Raw genomic sequence first — 5,945 nt, 5'->3', positions numbered from 1 at the left:
TGCAACAACGGAACCCCCGCCATAGGGGGTGCAACGTCTAGAGACATACAATGGATGGGTGCAGCATGTCAGGCTCCAGTCATATGGGCGCCAATGCCTCTACAGCATTAATGAGGTGTTCAGAGTGGCCTAGAGCCGTGTGCTGACAGCCTGCGACTGAATGGAGGTGCAGTAACTATACAGACCGCAGATTGTCTGAGTTCAGTCACAGAGCCCACAGCCCCGGAAGGAAGGAGGAGCGAAGGTGGATCCGGCCACCAGCAGGGCCATCGCAGGTAAAATGGCACATAATGGGCTAGTATGCATTATGCTTTTACTTTAGTGGGTGTTCCCAGCTATCGGAAGGGTCAGCCCACAGCAGAGTCCGGCCTTTCTGCAAGAAGGGGATTATTCTGGCACCGGAATGAGACCCCAGAGTCAGAGGAAGACCAAGGAGACACTTAACAGTGCGGACCCCCACCTTGTTTTACCACCTCATGGCCGCCCGTGTGAACAAAGCCTAATGCCGCGTACACACGACTGGACTTTTCGGCAGAAATAGAACATGTTTCAAATCTATCTGACGAACTAAAAATGGGGAAAACCATTTGTCTGTGTGCTGGTCCGATGGACCAAATACGACGCAAGGGCAGCTATTGGCTACTGGCTATTGAACTTCCTAGTTTAGTCCTGTTTACGTCATCACGTTCAAAATGAACGGACTTTCAAACGGACTTAGTCCGGTCGTGTGTGGCCAAGTCCGTCCGTTCAGAAAGTCCGTAGGACCTCTGCCGAAAGTCCATTGGGAAGTCCGTCAGACCTAGTCCATCAAAGTCTGGTCGTGTGTACACGGCATTAGATGTTTAACTTTAAGCCATCTAGCAGTTAAAATATAATATAAAAGTTTTTTGGTCACGATGAAGTAAAGTTTAATAAAGTAGGTCAATGGACTCTATCTACAATTGCTTTTTGAAGTGTTGATATAGTTATGAAACTCATTAAAATCACAGAATTAAAAAGAAAAAGAAAACTGTGGGATAAAGATACTGATGGGTAATCTCTCTGGCCTGAGGTAGTTTCCACAGTAGTTTCTCAGGGGAGTCATGCCTTATTCTTTGGAAAAGATTAGGAACCAGTCATTTTCCAGAAAGATATACATTTCCTCTGAAATCAGTAACTTCCAGATGAAGCAGATCTTGAGAAGGTAACCTTTTAAAGTGACATTTTGTAAGTAATTCTTAAAATTTCATATAAAATGTCTTATAACAATGATGATTTTAAAAGCATGGCCAGGCTGGGGACAACTCACATCACACAGGCAGGCTTTATATTTAAGCTATTTCAAAATGCTTTAAGATTTTGTTCTGTTACTTAAAACCAAGCAATGCCATTCTGCCATTTACTACAGGTATAATCGTAATAATAAAAAAATGCAACTGTAAATTATTGCTGCCTCTTTCATGCTGGGTGTTCTTTAATAGCCCCTCAAATCTTCTAATTGCCGAGATTCATAGTATTTATTTTACGTGCTATCACCTGGTGGAGTAGCAAGGTCCAAACCATTAAGGACCATGTAACACTGGCAATCTCGTTGAAAACAACAGGATCACTATGCAGGGCAAATAAAACACTTATTTCTGCCTAGATCAGTGGTTCTCAACAATCTGGTGCCATGACCCCTTGATAAAATTTCCCAAGTTGTGGGGACCCTCTAACAGTAAAATAATTTCCATAGCGTGGGCTATCAGCGCCCAAGAGAAGACAAATAATTTGCGCCCCTAACCCCACGGACATTTAGCTCTCCCTGAGTCCTTTCCACTCATACAGTATTAGAACCCCTTATGGTACATTTTAGGATGTACCACTCTCTTTGTTCTCCTTTCTTTCCCTTTTATCTCTCTCTATCCTAATTTCTTGTTTTTTCCCCCATCCCTCTCTCTTGTCATCTTTATTGTTCATTCTCTTATTATTTCTCTCCCTTTTTCTTAATCCTTGGTTGGGTGGGGGAAATGGGATGAGTGGCAGTGATGACGGGGAGTTGGGATGAGTGGCAATGCTGGGAGGGAGTTCTGATCAGCCAACTTAGGTGCTCTTGATCAAGGTCATCTGCTGATCTGACAACTGTAGTGGGGACTTTTAATGGCAACTATAATCACAGGTAGTGTTACTACTGTGTCTCCAAATTTGTGGTGTCTCGTAGCAGTGACACCTATGCCAAAATCAGGAGATAGGGTCTCATCTTGCCCCTCCCACTTCACATTCCTCACCAGTCAGCTGACCTCTAGTCTCTGCCCCCCACACATGCTGTGAACTGATTGGGTGGCTGCGAAGAGGCTGAGTGAGCAGGCTCCAGGAACAGCCCTGCTGGGCAGCCGTAAGAAGGCAGGGAGAGCGGTACAGGCTTTAGGAACAGCCCAGGATTCGGTGACCCTTGGAAATCATCATTTGACCCCTGAGGGGCGACGTCCCCTCCTGCTCCTCCGGCATAACAGCCGAGCGGCTTTTAGCCACTTTGGTTGTTATGGCTGGATAGCCAATCGCCCGCTGGAAAAAAACGGTACTGGGATGATGCCTGCAGGTGCAGGCAACATCCCGGTATAACCCCCGGAAGCCGAGTATGCAGATCTGCGTACACTCGGCGGGAAGGGGTTAAATGTAACATACTGTACCTATTACAAAGGCCATGTTTTTTTAATTCATTAAACATTTACCGCAGGTTTATTTTCCTGTGAAAGTGCTTTTGTCACCCGTCTTATGCCTGTTGTGTGGTGGCAAAGAGGGTGGGCCTTAATACGCACATGCCATACATATACGTCTGTAGGCGACAGAGCTTTCTGTACATGTTCCTGGCAAAGTGCCCGAGCTGTTAAAGATTGCTGATAGGGTCAGAGGGACCAGCTCCTGATAGTGTGACCTCTTTGACAGCCAATCACATTGGTCATGGGATCCTTTTATTCTTTCCACCCCTTGAGTGTATAGATGCTAATAAAGGGACTGGGCCAGTCGGAAAAGGGTTAAATTACACTGATTGATTCACCTGCACTAAATGTGTGGCGAATGTCATATTCATGGTCTTACAAACATGGCCCTAAGGTTTTGTTTTTCTTGGTTCGGCAGATGTTATCATGAATATTGGAGATACACAATATGGCCAAAAGTTTGTGGATGCCTGACCATTAGGTATGATATTCGGACTTGCTGCAACCTTGAGTGTGTAGCCAATCCTGTGGATTCAAGATTCAGAGACTTACAGAAATCATGCACAAATCTGATGCACCAGCAGCTGTCAGAATATCTAAACAGTGGGTGCATCTGATTGGATGAAACTGCTATTCGACTGCCAACTATCCATCCAGCTCCTTCATTTTTTCAGTTGAAAAGGGAGAGAGAGGGTGGTGACAGAGCCACCTACGTAGAAAATTTCACATAGCATATGGATAATACTCTTTCATACAGGATCTCCTGTTAGCTATAATGATTTGTGAATACCCTAGGAAGGCTGAAATATCCAGTATTTTCTCATGTCACATCATCCATACATCTTAAATGAAAAAGTACTGTAAAATCTGCTGCTTAGACACTACCATAAACCCAGTGGGGACACAAGTCATCACAAAGCACATTGTCTTGCACTTTTATGACAGTTTGTATGATCATAGAATCTAGCACAACTATCCGGATAATACAAGACAGGAGATGATTGTTGGCACCTGAGTGCATGTCTGCATTTTGAAATGAATAAAGCAAATAAGCAATTATCCTGCTTTTTTGCCACTCTCACTTCTGTCCATGTTTACATTTATTGGGAAGGAGGTCATGCAAAATATGAAGGATCGTTTTCTCACTGTGCAATCAATACTTTTTGATATTCTTATTTTTTTTGTGAAACTCTAGTTTCTTTCTAGTTCTTTATTATGAGCTATTTCTGAACAGAATAAATGCCATATGCAAACTGTGATTTGGTTCATAACAAATCCAGTCCCTTGAAACTGAATAAGCTTTGATCTAGTGATGGAGATGTGGACCCCAGTCCTCTATGGAACAGCACATATGACTAATATAGACTCCCAAGTTCTGATTTTGTTATAAATTAAATATGTTTATAGCATTCACTTAATAAGGCCATGACAGGTAGTGCAACGCTAGTCTAAAGCTGGATACACACGGATCACAATTTGGCTGGTTCAGCAAGGACCAGCTAAATCTCAATCTGTGTGTGGCCTTTCCTGTACTACAGATGTTGATTCATAGATTTCTGTAGAACAGAACTGTTGGAGAACTTTAATTCAGCAGCTGCAGCCAATTGCCTGTTCAGTGTATTCTGACAGTGGAGGGGTTCTGATGTCCGAATACAATAGCATAGTGTAGAACAGTATTTCTCAACTCCAGTCCTCAAGGCGCCCCAACAGGTCATGTTTTCAGGATTTCCCTCAGATGAAACAGCTGTGGTTATTACTAAGGCAGCGAAACTGATCAAATCACCTGTGTAAAATAATGGATAGCCTGAAAACATGACCTGTTGGGGCGCCTTGAGGACTGGAGTTGAGAAACACTGGTGTAGAGGAGTCCTTCATGCAACCTGTTGGTGTGTATTCTGAATGAAACAAAAACAATGCATGTATACACAGTTTAAGACCATACAACATGCTTCAACCAGGAAGGACTAAAGAGGGGTTTTTTAAAAGGGTCCCTCATCACCAGGCTTAAATGTCTTTAACCTTTTGCCGACCTGCCGCCATCATTATACTGTGGCAGGTTACTCTCCTGCGCAAACCACCGTAGATCTATGTCGGTTTGAGCAGGGAGGAAAGAAGGTGTGTGTACACCCGCCATGCTCTGCAGGAGCATGCCTTTGGGCCCTGAGGACTCGATGTCTGCTGGCGACCCGCGATCACTGTGTACAGAGGCAGAACAGGGAACTGCCTTTGTAAACAAAGTGATTCCCCGTTCTGCCTAATGACATGTCAGAGATCTTCTGTTCCCAGTGATCGGGAACAGTGGTCTCTGTCACTACCCAGTGAGCCCACCCCCCCACAGTTAGAACATACCAAGGAAACACACTTAACCCCTTGATCGCCCCCTAGCAGTGTAATTTTTACATCGATCAGTGTGTTTTTATAGCACTGATCAATATAATAATGTCACTGGTCCCCAAAAAGTGTCATTCGGGGGCCGGTTTGTCTGCTGCAATGTCACAGTCCTGCTAAAAATCACAGATTGCCGCCATTACCAATAAAAAACAATAAAAGTCCCTAAATCTATCCTGTAGTTTGCAGACGCAATAACTTTTGCAGAAACCAATCAATATATGCCTATTGCATTTTTTTCAAAAAATATGTAGAAAAATATAGCTGATGAATACATTTATTTTTTTATATTTTTTTTGTATATGTATTATAGCAGAAAGTAAAAAAAAAAACGTTTTTTCCAAAATTGTCTATCTTTTTTTGTTTATAGCACAAAAAATAAAAACCGCAGAGGTGATCAAATACCACCAAAAGAAAAAGCTCTATTTTTGGGGGAAAGAAAATGATAAAAATTTGGGTACAGTGTTGCATGACCACGCAATGGTCATTCAAAGTGTTACAGGGCTGAAAACTGAAAATTGGCTTGGCAGGAAGGGGGTGAAAATGCCCTGTATTGAAGTGGTTAATGGTGGGGATGGTGTGTTCAGAGTGATGTGCAGTGTTAGTTTTCCGCCACACAGCGTTTTGCTTAAGGCCAAAAAGTTACATTTTGGTCTCATCTGACCAGAGCACCTTCTTCCACATGTTTGCTGTGTCCCACTCATGGCTTCTCGCAAACTGCAAAGGGGGCTTCTTATGGCTTTCTTTCAATAATTGTTTTCATCTTACCACTCTTCCATAAAGGCCAGATTTGTGGAGTGTAGTTGTCCTATGGACATATTCTCCCACCTGAGCTGTGGATCTCTGTAGCTCCTTCAGAGTTACCATGGGCCTCTTGGC

At 43.3% G+C, this 5,945-nt stretch overlaps 1 non-coding gene across 1 annotated transcript; it reads right to left on the bottom strand.

The window, feature by feature from the left end:
• Positions 1–323: 323 nt before the first annotated feature.
• On the bottom strand, positions 324–452 carry LOC143990725 (small nucleolar RNA SNORA35). The gene has a single exon (XR_013277439.1). It is a non-coding gene; the product is annotated as a small nucleolar RNA SNORA35 (small nucleolar RNA).
• Positions 453–5,945: the final 5,493 nt, after the last annotated feature.

The sequence above is a fragment of the Lithobates pipiens genome, unplaced genomic scaffold (assembly GCF_037356315.1).
Source record: "Lithobates pipiens isolate NorthernLeopardFrog02 unplaced genomic scaffold, aLitPip1_a1.2 Scaffold_18, whole genome shotgun sequence".
Lineage (NCBI taxonomy): Eukaryota > Metazoa > Chordata > Amphibia > Anura > Ranidae > Lithobates > Lithobates pipiens.
Note: the sequence above shows the minus strand (reverse complement) of the source record. Positions and strands in the feature narration are given on the sequence as shown.